This window comes from Triticum aestivum, chromosome 3B (assembly GCF_018294505.1).
Source record: "Triticum aestivum cultivar Chinese Spring chromosome 3B, IWGSC CS RefSeq v2.1, whole genome shotgun sequence".
Classification (NCBI taxonomy): Eukaryota; Viridiplantae; Streptophyta; class Magnoliopsida; order Poales; family Poaceae; genus Triticum; species Triticum aestivum.
The window spans coordinates 561,593,858-561,611,034 of NC_057801.1; the positions used below are offsets into that span (position 1 = coordinate 561,593,858).

Here is a 17,177-nt window from a genome sequence, read left to right on the forward strand (position 1 = left end):
AGTTCTGTGTAACGGATACATATACGGTGTGCATGTGCGTGGGTGAGGGCAGGCGGGCAGAACGGCTAGAAGCCGAGGCACGGCAAGTGCGTGTGGCTCAGGAACTCGATCCCCTTCTCCTCCGATCCTCCAATTTGTAATTCGGAATGCTTGAATCTGCCATGATTGATGAGTAGAGAGATTAGTTTTGACACAACCTGCCAAGGAGCGGGATGGATGTGAAGAGCCAAGGAGCATATCACTACTGAATGTAGTTTGCTCTACACGCGCCACAGCTGAAAAGTTCAGAATTCGTACAAAATATCTAGTCAATCTCCATATAAAATCGTCTAAATCAGAGCAACAATGGGGGCAGGGGAATGGCCGGATGGATTACCTCTCTCAGAAAAAGGCAACGGGTTGAGCGGCCGAGCGGACTAGGCACTAGCTGCGGCGGCTGGGCGCGCCTGCGCGAACAGTAGCTAGCTGGGTGGGGCAGGCCGCGGCCCGTTGGCGTCAGACTTATTCAGGGCGGTGGCTGCGGGCGGCCGGGAGGGGCCAGCGAAGCCGCCACAGCGAGGCAGGCGGCTGACGGCTGATCGAAATCAGTGGAGACAGCCAGTCGAGAGAGGCACTAGGTGTGGTTTGCTCGTGGGCGTGGCTGCGTGTGGGTCGGGACGTGCATTAGGCTGTTGTTGGGCTTTTTTCCCCAGTGGCCCATCTCCTCGTAACATATAGTATACAGGCCGGCCTAAAATCCCAGGGTAGGCCGCGGCCCACCCTGGCCACCCTGTAGCTCCGCCCCAGCTCTTATGCTTGTTTCGCCAAGAGTAACTCAAATTGCAAGGAGACATTCACTACTGCTCTGCAAGGGTAGGTCAGTTCGCAGCTGACCGAGTTAATGCAACCAGTAGCAGCTGTTGCAGTTATTAAGGCCTTGTACAATGGAAAATGTTTAGAAAAGTGCTTAAAGAAATAAACTAGGCTTTTCTTAAGCACCGGTACTTATTTGTACAGGATAGACGCTTAGCTAAGCGTCTCTTCTGTAAAAATAGCATCGATGCTTCAAAAAAAATTAATTTATTTTTCTAAGCATCTTTTAAAGCATCTCCCAGTGTACAACCTGCGTGGAGCTGTGGTTGACGTTGGGGACATTTTCCACACAATGAACAAGTCCGCGGAGGACAGCAAGGTGAGGCAGGTACTGTTCCATGCAACTTTCAACGGTAAACCAAGCTTCTCGCTACGCGCAGCACACCGGCACACCAAAATCTCGAGGCCGATCAGACCGCCAACGCACAACCTTTTTTTTAGTAGACTGCTTTTTTTATTAGCCTAGTTTTTTAACACAGTACAAATGCAAATATTCATATACTCACTTTTATGAACGTATACATGCACACCCTATTTTTATGAGCATTTTTGACAGACTGCACTGGCATATCATTTTGAGATTTACAAAGTTATCGTAGGCTGGGGACACTACTGTCCCACTAACCATTCAACCACAGGTTGGTTCGCAATCCAGTAGACTGCTTTAAGGGCGGTATCATTGCTAGGTGCCTACTATAAACGCTTATGAATAAAAAAATAGTTTTGCTAAGTCTTAGTCCACTGAGACTTGATTATGTCTCAGCCGACGCTATATTAATGAAATTATATTTTGTGTAATATTGTTTTGTTTTGTTTTTTTCTTTCTTGCATGTTATAGCACTTGACTAAAATTTAATTAAGTCTCAGTTGATAGAGATCTAACCACACCTTAAAAATAATTATCATAAGATAAGAAAGAAGCTTAGCGCTTTGTAACCCAACGGCAAGCGCTAACAAGGAACGCTAATTAATTGCAGAACTAGCAGAAAAATCGATCACTACATGCATGGCTGCGGAAAAAAGAGAGGCAAAAATGCCCGCCTCTAGCATTTTTTTTAATGGGAAGGCCTTCATGGCTAGTTTTATTCATCTCAAATCAAACTTACATCATTAACAGGAAGGCCTTGTAGCAAAAGAAGTAAAACATCTCTTTGTCGATTGCATGTATCTCATACTTTCCTACACTAACTGATTTAGTTGCCACTAACTTAGGAGAGTAGTACTTGTCCGGATAGAACTTGTATCTAGGTGCGTATCCTAGTGGGTTTGCTGTGTGCAGGTTGAGCGCGGCTAGCTCCGCACCTATATATATACACAGGCAGGCCATGACAATTGTAACACAGAGAAAAAAAAGGAAAATAAATAAAGAGGAAAAAAGGGCACGACAAGGGCCCTTTGGCTATCAGTTTTTTGTGCGCGTGTGTTCGTGCAGTTTGATGTGATCAATCCTGTGGCGAATTTTTCCAACAATTGGTATCTAGAGCAAGGTTCGAGGGAAGCTGCGCTTGCCCCGGGGTGGCGATCTACTAGCGCCTCGGGGCGGGCCATATAGTTGTTCGGCGTAGTGGCGACGAGAAGGCGGTGAAGGTGCTGTCGCAAGCGAGGCGCCGTGTGATTGTCGTTCGGCGGAACGATCCGTAAGAGGACGGCAGGGATATCGTCGGCAAGGCGTTTGTGATCGTTGATGGTTATGGGGGTGGCGAAGTTGCGACACCGAGGAAATAATCGAGATCATCGTTGGAGGGTGCAAGGTGGAGATGGCGAAGTTGCGAGCCGTCATCAAGTTGTGCACATGAGTTCTTGTAAGGTGCGTCCAAGAGCTCAGGTGTGTGAGTCTTCTGCCGCAGTTGAGATGCGTCACTGGCAGAGGAGAATTGCGAGCGAGAGCGGGCGGAAAAAGGAATTTGTGCTTTGTGTTTCTGTTCGTGGTCGTGGAGTTCCGGCGAGTTCATATACGGTGAAGTTGAGTTGCACGTATATGCCGAGTTGTGTTGCCGCTGGACAGGAGGTGTCGCTTGGTAAGTTGTGTCACCAATGACAAAGAGATGATGTGAAGATGTGACGGGTGAAGAGATGTGTCTCCCCGTGCACAAGCAACCGATGCGAAGATGAAGATCAACGTGAAGATGAACGCACACCGGTTAAGTTGAGTCCTGCATGAGGCTATGCGTTTAGTCTGCATGTAGCACGCTAAGTTCTGGCAGCGTGGCTAGTAGTCCGGGTAATCGTTGGTTTCAGTTTTTCAAGTCGGCACAAACGTATGATGGTGATGAAATGGTGGCCATCGTTGCATGAAGAGAGAAGTAGCGATCCGGTAAGTCGCGTTAGCAGAAGCAACCGGCATGACAAGATGAATAGAGGATCGTCTGCATGTCTTGTCAAGTAAAGAGTCAGATGTTTGAATTAGGGGATGATTATTAGCTTAATCCAAACTAATGCGTGTAAGTGTTGGATAAACTATTGTGCTAGTAGAATTAGTTAGGTAAGTTTGGGAGTACTAGTACGTATAGTCATGTTGAGTCCTGTTAGAATTAGTATAAAGTGCAAATTAAGGTAGACGGTGATTAGAAGAGTAGTATTTGTCCGGATAGAACTTGTATCTAAGTGCGTATCCTAGTGGGTTTGCTGTGTGCAGGTTGAGCGCGGCTAGCTCCGCATCTATATATACACAGGCAGGCCATGACAATTGTAACACAGAGAAAAAAAGAAAAATAAATAAAGAGGAAAAAAGGCACGACAAGGGCCCTTTGACTATCAGTTTTCGTGCAGTATCCAGTACTCCAGCCCTCCTTGAGAATGACCCGGCGAGGCGTAGCTACGCTGCCGATCGAAGTGCCGAGCGCCCCCCCGTGATCCAGGCACGCCATCCCGCTTGACCCCGGTGAGCCGCCCCATGATCCCAGCGATGTCGCTCTGACCCCGCTACCCTGTGTCCCCATCTGTGCCGCCATGTGTGACCTCGGCGTCCTAGCCCGCGACCCCCTGCGCGTGATGCTGCTCCGGCGACCCTAGCTAATTGCGTGTCTGCTCTTCCACCCACCACTCTAGCTGTCGTTCAGGGGGAGGCCACTCCCATTGGCGCCATGTGAATATGTGATCACCGGGAGTCAACCTAGCCCTGCACCCCATTGCCGGTAAATCGAGCCCCGCGGGCTTCGTCGGCCCCATGCCATGCACCCCGACGTCAACCAACGCTCCCGGTGAGCCACACATGCCACCTTCGTGTCCTCCCCCAACGACACCTGCACCAAAGGTGGGGACTCTCCTTCCTCTGTCTCTCAAGATCTGAGTGATTTTTTTTGAGTTAGCCTGGGCTGCAAACTCTGATTCGTGTGGTAGGGTGACTTTTTTTAGAAGAAAAATCTATTCCGTCTCCAGCCACTTCCTCCGCGGCAGCAAGTCAGGTCTTGAGTGGTGGGTGGTCGAACCCTGTTCACATGCAATTGGTGTGTCCCCAAAACTCATCATGTTTTTACATGTATCTTCTCAGATTCTTTTGTACATAGCAATTAGCAAGTATGATTCCCACTCAACATGTCATCTTCTAGGGCTAATTCTGCACCCGTTATGTTTCAGAGAAGATATTTAATCTTCTTCCTTAACATTTAGCTAGAATTTGGTGTGTATCCATTGTGAATTTCATTTTCTTATTCATGTTTGCCGCTATATCTATGTCTATTAAACCATGGATACTTATGTCACTCATACAGACCTCTAATCATGAATGCTTATGTCACTCATGCAGAGATGAAGACTTGGATTTGCTTTTGCTCTGGGCTCATCATTTGTGCGGACTTTTTATATCTGGTGATTATTGCACCTGATGGTGATGGTTAATGTGATATTATGAAAAGTAAATTGTATTTGGCAAGAATTTAGTACAGTTTGTGTTCCGAGAATTTTAGTACAGTTTGTGTTTTGAGAATTTTAGTACAGTTTGTGTTTTCAGAGAATGTTAAGAATATTAAGAAAAGGCAAATTCTATCATTCTAAGAAGATTAAGTTAACTAGATGTTTTTGAGCTAGGAGTTCCTCCGTGGACGTTAGTTACTGTTCGGTCTTGGGATAGTTGAAAAATAATGGGAAGTCTTTTATGAGCTAATTTGATCTTAGGTATAATTGATCTCTTTCTTTCTCGATGCCATTTTACTTCATGCTCCACATTTTATTCTAGACTTCAGTTAGTTGAATGAATAATGCGGTGAGTGATCTTTTGTTACATGACTGAGGTAAATGAGTATTATGGAGTTGGAACCTTTTATCAGGTTGTTTCAGTTTACGTACAAATTGTTCTTCTGTTAAGGCTTGAAGCTGCTCATTTTTGTCAGGTTTGCATGAGCTAAAACAATAAAATACACCGAAGTCTTTCATCAGCTGATTTGAGTTTTCTTACTTTAATATCACAAAGTATCCCACATATGGGTTGTTTTCTCATAAATGCGCACCCCTTCTGTATTGAAGAACATTACTAGTTGTGGCCAAAAGAGCTGTCTCTGTTGATCAATATGTTATTGTTACTACATATGTTTGATCATTTGTCACAATTTTTGCATTCTTCCTCCCTCTCTATTTATATCAGAATTTGATGTGACTAATCATTTATTCATGTGGGCATCAGATGTGTTCGAATGTGATTTGGGTAGACATCGACATGGACATATGCACTATAATGTAGTAGTTCAAGTAGTTCTAGAATAGGAGGCCCTCTAGGATGACAAGTAGAATACCAACCAAATCCCCATGATTCCGATTGCCACATCTCATCAAATGCTTTGGTCAGCATACCTTTCATTGTGTAATAATCATCAACTTGATCAATAAGGGAGGAATGCAAATCTTGAAGGTAAGGCTACTACATACTCTGTTTGTCATGATGCTATATTGTTCATACATAGTATTTCGATGTAAAGAGGAAGCCATGACAGAATAGATTTTTTTTCAGTAGGAAAGTTGTAATCAATCACATCACCATTTATTTTGATTATCTCTGATGATCATGGGAACTCTAGGGATAAATGAAAACTGCACGATTTGTTAACATGCACAATGGATGTGTTCACTTTACCTCATTCTGATTGATGTAGCCATGTGGCCCTCTGTGCAAGCAAAGTTCTATCACACAATATTCGGCATTTATATATTCATTGTTCTGTTTCATAGCTCTCATCATATGTTAGTTGTAAAGATGAAATTCAAACAGGCTTTACCAGCAACTATCTAGCTGTTTATGCTACAGGTCGAAGCTTATTCTAAAAAATATGAATAGCCAAACTTTCATACTTAGGCTTGGCTTTGTCATATGTTGAGCAAGGCTGTGATTTAAGGTGTCTAAGCTGCATTTTGCATGGGTCATGCGGTGACATCAAGCAATTCGATGGGAAAAAATGTTGGGGCACCATTTTTTTAGTTTTGAGCTTTATAAATGTATTGTACTAATGTCTACTTGCCACCTGCAAATACGATGAGACACTATTCCTCACCCCCCCTTCTCCTCAAACCTATTTTTTATGAAGTGCATTATGTCATTGTTAACACTCTTAGATAACCAAGATAACCTCTCGGAAATCAAGCATTGATAATCTAATAAGACCCTTAATGTCAGCTAAGAATACAACATCAATATGCGGTGCACCACCATATCCTATATAACCAAATAGACATGTACACATGTAACCTCAATAATTAAATAAAATCAATCATATTTATTTTTTTAGTTTTACTTCTCATATTACCAATCAAATATTCAAGTTTCATAAAATCAAATCTCATCAAAATATATTGTAACCAATTCCTGTAGCAACGCGCGGGGTATTATCTAGTATGCTTAGGGGTCGATCACACGTGCTGATGACCCCAGGTACACAACACGGACATCCCTGCACACTACAACCGCCGCACCCTTTCGTCTTTGTTTTACTATACCTCCGTCCACATTGAGCTTAACCATATTAGTAGGTGGCGGAATCCATCTGGGTGCCAATGAGGGTGCCACCTTGATGTGCTTTTGTGGAATCGAACTTGTAATCTTAAGGTCCGTCAAAAACGCAATACAAATCCATGGATTGATGCCAGGCTCTGAAAGATAGCTTCGTGGATAGCCTTCTGCTTGAGCTCTTCAAATCGCCCAAAGAGTTACCACTTGGTAAAATCCTCATGCAAGGTCGTTTCCAGCTAGATTTGAGCACGGACAGCCCAACCCAACGGCTCGGCCCAAGCCCGACCCAAAAAACCCGGCCCAGGCAAGGTTGAGCTTGCCATTTTGGCCGGGCACGAGCCTTATTTTGTAGCCCAAAAGGTAGTTTGGGTTGAGCTCGGGCTTTTCGGTTTCTCCATTTCAGACCGCTTACATGTGTGAACACTAAAAGGTAGCATTTGGGCCAGGCTTTTGGGCTTGATTTCAGGCCTGGCTCCGGCTTGAGAACAAAGTGTATTTCGGGATTCGGGCCAAGCTCGGGCTTGAGAAAACAAGGTTGGGCTTTTACAAGTTTGGCCCGAAACCCGCCCTGCCCATGATTTTCCCAAGTTTATTTCCAACATATGAAACAACCACTCCTTGGCATGTGGGCACCTATTCATGCAAATGTGTTTTGTTAACGACTCCTCGATTGGATCCCATATATACAAGCCTTGCCATGGTGCAGTCCAACAAAAAGTGGTGCCATGTACTTTCCTCTACCATACACAATTTACAACGCGGGAAGTCACCATATGTCGACGATGAAGCTCCACTACTGAAGGTGATGACCGTTGACCGAGGCATAATGCAAATACCCTAACCTTGGAAGGCACCTTGGCCTTCCATAGTTTGATCCACACTTTTTCTGATCTATTGGAGCTTATGCTCGGGGGGGCCCTCAAGCCAATACCCACGAGCCTTTTCGTGGTAACAAGCATTTTGTACGCTGATCTAACGGAGAAGACGCCGGTTTTTTCATGATGGCATGCAAAAAAAACTTCCAGTGGGACAAAACTAATTCTTATGTTGCATATCATCTCAATGTCCATAGGCAGGAAGTGTCTAGTGAGTCATCTCAGTTGCACCAGCCCGACAATGGATCAATAAGTTCAGACACCAACTGAGGTGGGTTTGCTGACAAAGCCGTCACTGGAATCAAACGCTCTATCCTAGGATCCAATTATCTTGCCACACTCTCATGGTTTGTCCGTTCACAAATTCTACAAACCAATTCTAATTTCAGAATATCCCCTCCTTCTACTGATAATCTCCATACCCGAGAGGCGACAATCCCAAAGTCACCTGCATAATGTTGGGTGCAGAAAAAAAAACAGATTTTAGGATCCTTGCACTAGGTGTCTATGGTGTTTGCAAAATTGTCTGCACTTGACGAGCTAACAGAGACAGATTAAAAATTCAATGTCTTTGAACCCCACACTTCACATATATTTCCGCATCATAAGTGTGTCCCAAGACATCCAATGAAGGCTTCCATTTGCCAAGCTTGCTCCCCCACAGAAACTTATAATGAGTGAATTCATCTTTTCACACAAGCCCCTAGGCAATTTAAAAACAACCAATTGAATACATGGGAACAACTTGGTCTATGAATTTAACGAGCACATCTCCCCCCCCCCCCCAGCCGAATGGATATGTTCAACCCATCCTTGAATTTTATTCCACACCATGTATTTTAAATAATTGAATGTGTCATTTCATTTCTTCTCACCTCTATATGTAGTCCCAAATAACAATTGTTTAGGGATTCAGATCAAGTACATTCTTCATAGCATTTCTCATAATTTTTGGGCACCCCTTGTTTTAATGTATTGAACTTTTGGCCAGATTTACTCTCTGGCTTGATCGAATATTCAATAAATATCAATTAGCTCCTTAATCTATAGTTTCTTCTGTACTCGTCCTTACAAATAGCAATATGTCGTCTTCAAATAAGAGATGACTGAATAGGGCTGCCGTGGGCGCCACTGCGATTTTATTTTCAAAAAGAGGGTTTGCCCCGGCCTCTGCATCATGATGATGCATACGGCCATATTATTGAATATCAAAGGTCCAACAGAAGTCTTTAGGTCTCAAAAAAAGGAAAAAGTCTCACAAAGAGAATGAAAGGAAAAACAGGATAGCCACAACCGGCAGGCAAAACATAAGATAGAAAACTAAACACCTATCCTATTACATGACCGCCATCCAAACCGGTTGAAGATAGCCCGTGCTACCATCTCCCATCGGATAGATCTAGCATCCAAATCCTCCCTTGCCTCCATCAGAGTGAGTAGCGACCATATACGGATCAGTGTAGTGGCCCGGAAGATAACCTACAAGAAATGAATATTTGTTGTTCTGTTAAAAACCAAGTCGTTTCTGTAGTTCCAAACTGCCCATAATAAAGCACATACTCCTACACGGCTATGTCTCGATGTTTCTACATCAATCCCATCTAGTTACGTCCCAAATAACGTGTTGATAGTATGCGGAGGAGTAATATTAAAAGCTATGTGGGCCGACCGCCACAATTTTTTTGCCAATGGGCAGTCGAGAAAGAGGTGTTTAATGGATTCATCACTATCACAGAAACTACATCTTTTAGATCCTATCCAGTTGCGTTTTGCCAAATTGTCCTTAGTAAGAATGACTTGTTTGTGGACAAACAACATAAACACTTTGATTTTTAAAGGCACTTTGACTTTCCAAACATGTTTCGACTGAGGAATAGTGCTAACGTCGATAACATCCAAATACATGGATTTAACCAAAAACTCACCATTCTTAGTTAGTTTCCAGCGCAACTGATCGGGCTGTTGAGAAAGGTAGACATCCATCAATCTTCTCACAAAATGGAGCCAAACTTCCCAACGGTTTCCCGCTAACATCCTCCTGAATTGAATATTAAGAGGATTGAACTGTAATACTGTTGCAACTTAGGCGTCTCTTCGCTGAACAATATTATAGAGAGAAGGATATTGGAATGCAAGGGGCGTCTCCCCTAGCCATGTATCCTCCCAGAATCTTGTGGACGTACCAGATCCAACTACAAATTTTGTCCTGTTAAAAAAGACTGATTTCACTCTCATCAGTCCTTTCCAAAAAAGGCGAGTCAGTCAACCTTATCGTCATCTGAGACAATGTTTTAGATTGAAGGTACTTATTACATAGAATCTGGGCCATGTGGCACCCGTCTCTACAGATAACTTATACAGCCACTTGCTGAGAAGACATCTATTCTTCACCTCTAATTTTTCAATGCCGAGACCCCCTTGATCTTTCGGCCTTCAAAGGATATACCATTTAGCGAGTCTGTATTTTAGTTTTAATTCATCGCTCTGCCAGAAGAAGCGCGATCGATAGAAATCTAGCCTTTTTCGTACTCCAACTGGTACTTCAAAAAAGGACAATAGAAACATAGGCATACTTGTGAGAACCGAATAAATCAGAATTAGTCGGCCTCCATATGACATAAGCTTGCCCTTCCAACAGCTTAGCTTTTTTTCAAATCGATCTTCAATGCACTTCCACTCTTTGTTAGAAAGCTTGCAATGGTGGATTGATATACCCAAATACGTGAAGGGTAAAGACCCCAATTCGCACCCGAACAATTCCTTGTAAGCTTCTTGTTCTTCTTTCGCTCTTCCAAAGCAGAACAATTCACTTTTATGGAAGTTAATCTTTAACCCCGACAATTGTTCGAACAAGCATAACACAAACTTCATGTTTCTTGCTTTAGCCAAATCATGCTCCATGAAGATGATAGTATCATCAGGGTATTGTAGGATAGACACTCATCGTCAACTAAATGCGGAACGAGGCCACCTACCTGGCATCATCCTTAGCCCTTCCTATTAGGATTGTCAACATGTCGATGACAATGTTGAACAGAATCGGTGACATTGGATCTCCTTGTCTCAGGACCTTGTGTGTCTGGAAGTAATGACCTATATCATTCACTTTGATTCCAACACTCCCTTTTTGCGTGAAAGAATCTACCTGATCCCTCCAGGACTGATCGAATCCTTTCATATGCAAGGCCTGCTGAAGAACCACTGCGATGCCTAATAATTTTCTGAAATTCCCCTGCTCCTCCATAGGCAAGACATATCTTCAGCCGCTAACAGAAACAAATACGAGTATAGGGCCCGCTTGATGTATCCCTCTCGAGTATTTAAAAGCCTTTGTGTGTTCCCCGTTAAAACACACTGATAAAGAAACAGATGTAACAATCCCCATGATAGACATCACCCATCTCTCGGTCCAACTTCCACATTATAGCCCGAAGATAACCCCCTCGACTCTATCATACACCTTCATCATGTCAAAATTTAAGAACACAATATAGTGAACTCCTTCCCCTCTTCCTCTTCTTCCTAAAATTTAATCACTTGTATGCAGTCAAGACATTATTTCTGATCAACCTACCTAGGACAAATGTTGAGCACCTCACTAATAGGGAAAAGCCTACTAGCAGCGCAGGTTAAATAGCACCCACACTACTACTAGCTCGCTACAACTAACTGGTAGTAGTAGCGCAGGTGCCACCCGCGCTACTACTAATTATCTGTAACGCGTGTATGTGACCGGCGCTACTACTATTAATTTAAAAAACAAAAACAAAAAATCTCGATCCCATGCGTGCTGTGGCGGCAATGGTTCGATCCAGCGACAACAATGTTCGTCAAATGCGCGGACAAGCAGCGACATACCGGTTCAGGCAGCACCTGCTGGAGAGAACCGGATCCAGGGAAGAGCACGACGGTGGGGCTCCTCTTCGCGGCCAAGGTAGAGAACTCTTGGTCATCCATGGCAGAGACCTACACGGGGATGGACATGGGAGGGTGAGTAAGACCAGAGGGGAGAGAGGAAGGAGCTGGAGGGAGCACCGGGGCTTGTCGCCGATGGTGAGGTGCTCTAGTGTGGTGGCACGGAGGCGCGGTGGGAGACCGGCGAGCTCCTGGATGCCATGGAGGAGGAGGAGGAGGAGGCCTCGTTGGGCGCCATGAAGTAGGAGGCGTTCATGGGTAGGAGCGCCATGGGAGAGCCTATGGAGCAAGGGGGAGAGGGACGGGAGAGGAGGGATTCACGGGGGAGTAGATGGGGATTTTAGGCTATTAAAAGACCCTATACTTAGTAGCAGTGCGGGATTTATACCCCTCGCTACTACTATGACATGTCTCGGAGGGCATGGTGGAGACCACTTAATAGCAGTGTGAGTTTATAGCCCACACTACTACTATCAACTTAGTAGCCCGGGGTTTATACCCCTCGCTACTACTATGGACTGTCTTGAGGGGCACGATAGAGACCACTTAGTAGCAGCGCGGATTTATAGCCCGCGCTACTACTATCAACTTAGTAGTAGCGAGGGGTTTATACCCTTCGCTACTACTAATTTATAGTAGCGTGGCGCATATACCTCTCGCTGTTGCTAAGCATCGATCTATAAGGTCCCTTCTTAGTAGTGCCATATTCAATCTATCAACTTGCACTTTCGACATGATTTTTAGCACAACGTTACATAAACTAAGAGAGGGAAGATGCACCCTGAATTTTTGGGATCAAAACAAGCAAAGTCTGATTTACCTATTGTAAGTCGAAAGTCTTCTTCTGCTCCCGAGCTCAAATGAGCTCGGCATGAGTAGTAAAATCCAAAAAAGAAGAAAATCTTACTTTTTCTGGAAAACTTTGGCAAATGCTTTGAGTGCTTGAATATTTTCATCACCAAATGACATTGTGAAAGTCATGGCAAAAAAAGGGGTAAAAATCAACACTCCAAAATGCTTTCAAAACTAGCATTTTTGGAGCATCAATTTTTTCGTTTTGCCACGACTTCATGGATGGCATTTCATGACAAACTTTTGCAAGCGCACAAAACATTTGTCAAAGTTTTCCACCAAAATATTAGGTTTTATTTTTATTGTTTTCCTATTTGTTCTGATTTTACTGTTCGGTCAGGGAGCATTTGAAATCGGGAGCAAATACCACCCTAAGCCCTCAACACCATTTAAAATATTCAACACAACCCTTGTCACTTTTCCACACATGCCTCAGTGATGTTGGAAAAAGTAAGCTAGAAACCCATCCGGTCCAGACGCTTTTGTCAAGTACATCTAAAATGAGTGCATCTTGACCTCTTCCGTTGTATATGGAGCGTCCAGTCTTTGCATTCATTGCTGCCGTTTAGTTTTCGTGGTGCACAAGAGAGAATGCCATCCATCCCGAACGTTTCCTATGTACTGTATAGTTCTTTATAGAAATTCTACCGTATGATTGTGCAACTGTTGAGCTTCCTCACATTACGACGCGGACGGCGTTTGAGGCCTTTCAATTCTATTATTATTATTCTTCCTTCTGCGTGTGGCATGTTGATGAAAAAAAAAGTGTTGCTATCTCCTTCATGAAACAGCACTAAAAAAACTGGCTCAAGCATAATATTACAAATGGGCTCAATAAATCTAGCAGCCCAAAACTCCAGCTTGTTTCTGTTCGGCCCAGAAGTAGGCCCATTGCGGCAGAAGAAATGGATTCATCGCACCCACATCGCACATCGCACACTCGGCCATTTCCGGCAGTTCCCCACCTAACCCACATCCAGAGCAATGGCGGCGGAGGAGAAGCAAGAGATGGGAACGGGAGCGGCGCCGGGAGAGAAGGGAGCGACGACCGGGGACAAGGCGATGGGGAAGACGGGAGCGACGGAGGAGGAGAAGGGAGACGCGGCCGCGGACAAGGAGAAGGGGTCGACGGCGGAGAAGGAAGAGTAGGGAGCGACGGCCGGGGATGAGGAAGAGGGGGAGGAGGAGGAGGAGAGCGCCACGGCGGAGCAAAAGGGATAAAATCGACCGGCATCGGCAAAGAAGGGGCACAAGAAGAAGGCCGAAGCAGGGGAGATGGAAGGGAAGTTAACATGGTTCTCTGAAATTGCATTATCTGAGAAGGGAATGTCGGCGGCGGAGAGGGAAAGAAGGGAGCGACAACGTTTTAGCGGAACGAAGGGACAACGGCCGGAGGAGAAGGGAGCGATGGAAGAGGTGTCCGGCAAAAAAGAGATCTTTTTCTTCATGGCCAGTGCTGTCATCACCTTGGAGAGCTCGGATGGGATGCTGTTCACGGTGTCGGAGGAGGCGGCACGGTTGTCCGTGCCCCTCGCCGACATGATCGACCAGGGCTGCGCCGGAGGCATCATCCAGCTACCCGACGTGGACGCCAGGGCCCTCGCCACGGTAATCGAGTACTGCAACAAGCACGCCGACGCCGCCTCTGCCAACAGCCGCGTCGATGAGGGTAGCAGCAGCTGCAACTCCGAGGCATCCGTGGAGGCGCTGATGGAGTGGGACCGCAAGCTCGTCGACGGCCTCAGCCAGGACGCCCTCTGCGACGTCATCATCGCCGCTAAGTTCCTCCACATCAAGGGGCTCTTCGACGCTGCCTGCCAGAAGGTCGCCGTCGTGGACCAGATAGAGGAGGAAGACGTGTGCACTTGGTTCTCTGGACTTACTCCCTTTTCTGAGAAGGGGACGGCGGCAGCGGAGGGGGCAAGAACCAATGGTCAACGGCCGGAGAAGAAGGGGGCGATGGGAGAGGAGGCGGAGCAGGTTGCTGGCGAAAACGACACATTTTTCTTCGGGGCCAGCGGAAAAATCATCACCTTAAAGAGCTCGGATGGGATGCTGTTCAAGGTGTCGGAGGCCGCAGCACGGCTGTCCGTGCTCCTCGCCGACATGATCGACCAGGGCTGCGCCAAAGGCATCATCCAGCTACCCAATGTGGACGCCAGGGCCCTCGCCACGGTGATCGAATACTGCAATGAGCACGCCGACGCCACCGCCACCGCCAATCCCGACGCCAACCACGGCGTCGCTGAGGGCAGCAGTAGCTGCAACTCTGAGGCATCCGGTGAGGCGCTGAAGGAGTGGGACCGCAAGCTCGTCGACGGCCTCAGCCAGGACGCCCTCTACGACCTCATCATGGCCACCAACTTCCTCCACATCAAGGGACTCCTCGACGCTGCCTGCCAGAAGGTCGCCGACATGATCAAGGGCAAGAGCGTGGAGCAGACGCGAAAGATGTTCGGCATCGCCACCGACTTCACCGAGGAGGAGGAGGAACTGCGTAAAGAGAGTCCATGGGCCTTCGAGGAGTAGGAGCCATTTATTTCTATGGTAACATCTCACTGTATCTGGTGACTTAGTGGTTCTGTTCTGCCTCCTTTATCACTAATTTCTTAGTGGTCTTTGTCAAAGATTATAGAAGTAAGGTCAACTTGATTCGTCTTTCGCGTGCTTAAGCCTTTTTCATTTCATTCTGTCGAAGAAGATTGGGATCGAATTTGTATTTAAAGCTTTGAACTGCATGCTTCAAGTGGATGAATGAGTAAACCTGAATTACCTGACATTTCTCACCAGCCCCATGAATTGCTGTTGAATTTCTTCAGCTACTCTTGATCGAAGGTGGTGTGGATAGTACTATTCTTGATCTGCTTGGCTGAATTGGGAAGTTCCCTCAAAGTGCTTGTTATGCCTTGCCCATTTTCTTGCAGCTGGGAATATCATACCATGGTTGCTCAGTCTCTGCAGTTGTGCTTGTATAAAGTTGCAGTGAATATTTCAAAGGCTTGCAGTGAATGGCACATACTGATGTGTATGTCACTGATTAGAGATACCATGAATTGCTCTGTGTCTGTGTTGGACTTTTCTTTGATTGAGCATGAGTGAATAGCATATATATCCTGACCCATGCAATTGGTGAGTTTCTTATGCCACATTGGATTGTGTGTTTTGCTTGACTACATTCGGCTGAAGAATATAGGTCCAGTAAGTATTCTGGTAGTAATTTTCGCATGTGGCTCATGCGTCTTAGTTTTTCTAAACTATGTATTCATTTCAAACTAACCTTATCAGTCAATTGTCACCATGTAACGGATAAGGATCTTCTCTTGTTCTTATGTTTGAGTATGATTCAGCTCATACTATGCTTGGTTTTCAGTATGATCTTGTTATTTTCTTCTGTATTTCGATGAAGGACATACTGTTTTTTTTCTTTTTTTCCTTTGAGCTTGCATCTTCTAGCTAGTATTAAGCTGCGTGTATCATTTGCGATGCGTAAACTCAGACCCAAATGTTAAAGAAATTAACTATACAGTCAGGGAACATGCTTCATACTGGTGATGTTAGTACTACCATTATTTCTTCCTGGTACATGTGTATTTCTGTTTCTCGCTCTTGATGTCATTTCAGAGGAACTAGTAGAGTTCAGCGCGCTTTGCTGTGTTGTTGGTGTTATTGGATTTTCATAATTTATTTACTCCCTCTATTTCAAAATCTTAGATGCATTAGTTTTGGAAAAGCCAAAACTCTTCAAGTTTGATTAAATTTGTAGATAAATATATCAATATCGATAATATCAAATCGGTGTCATTTGATTTATCATGAAATTAAATTTTTATATTTTATTTATTTAGTATTGTGGATGTCGACTTTTTTGGCTCTAAATTTGGTCAATGTTAAAGAAATTTGTCTTTTCGAAAAAACTAATACATCTTATATTTTCGAACCGACGGAGTATTTCGTTTGGCAAGTTGGAGAAACGATGGAGTGTGTTTTATTTTTATTTATAATGTGGTGTTTTTGGTGGGCCTTTTGCAGTGTGATTCTACGTTATCTGCTAATCAACCATACTTATGTGAGAAAATTTTCTACGTCTATGACTGCATGTACTATATTTGTGTTACAACATCACACGTTTGTGCTTCTTTTTTCTATCTGGCGAGAGGGTGCGTGCGGTTGATATGTTTTTATATGCCGGTTATTGTCGATCGATTTGAAAAAACCGTTGACCCGCTCAAAAAGTGATCTAAATTTAAAATTGAATACCTCAATCAAATGGAATGAGTGTAGCGAATTTTAAAAAATAGAATGAGAGAGCTCATTAATAAATTGTTGACCCGGTCAAATCAAGTGGCCCAAGTTAAATTGAAGACCTCAATTGATTACGAAGCCTCTAAACTTAGGGAGAGGGTAGATAGATAGATGAGTGACCCAATTCTATTTCCTTGAGAAATTGTTGACTCTGTCAAAATTGGGTGACCCAATTTTAAGTGGACACCTCAATTGAATGTGGGCTCTTCAAAACTAGGGGGCATGGTGTTATAGAGGATATGCATCTTTGTTTTTATTGAAAAGAAAATGGAGACTTCTATGCGAGCTGTGCGGAATTAACAGAACTGAGCACACAGTCCCTGAGTATACTTGGGCTAGCAAGCCAGACCGAGCTGGAAAGTTGGCTGCTACGTCTGGCCCACAAAGTGAATGTCTTATCCTGATGTTATTTTTCAGTAATTTCTGATCAACCCAGTAGATTGCTC

The 17,177-nt window shown here is 44.6% G+C and overlaps 1 pseudogene; it reads left to right on the forward strand.

The window, feature by feature from the left end:
* The first annotated feature begins 13,376 nt into the window (after window positions 1-13,376).
* LOC123065730 (uncharacterized) lies at window positions 13,377-15,206 on the forward strand (annotated as a pseudogene).
* The last annotated feature ends 1,971 nt before the right edge of the window (window positions 15,207-17,177 follow it).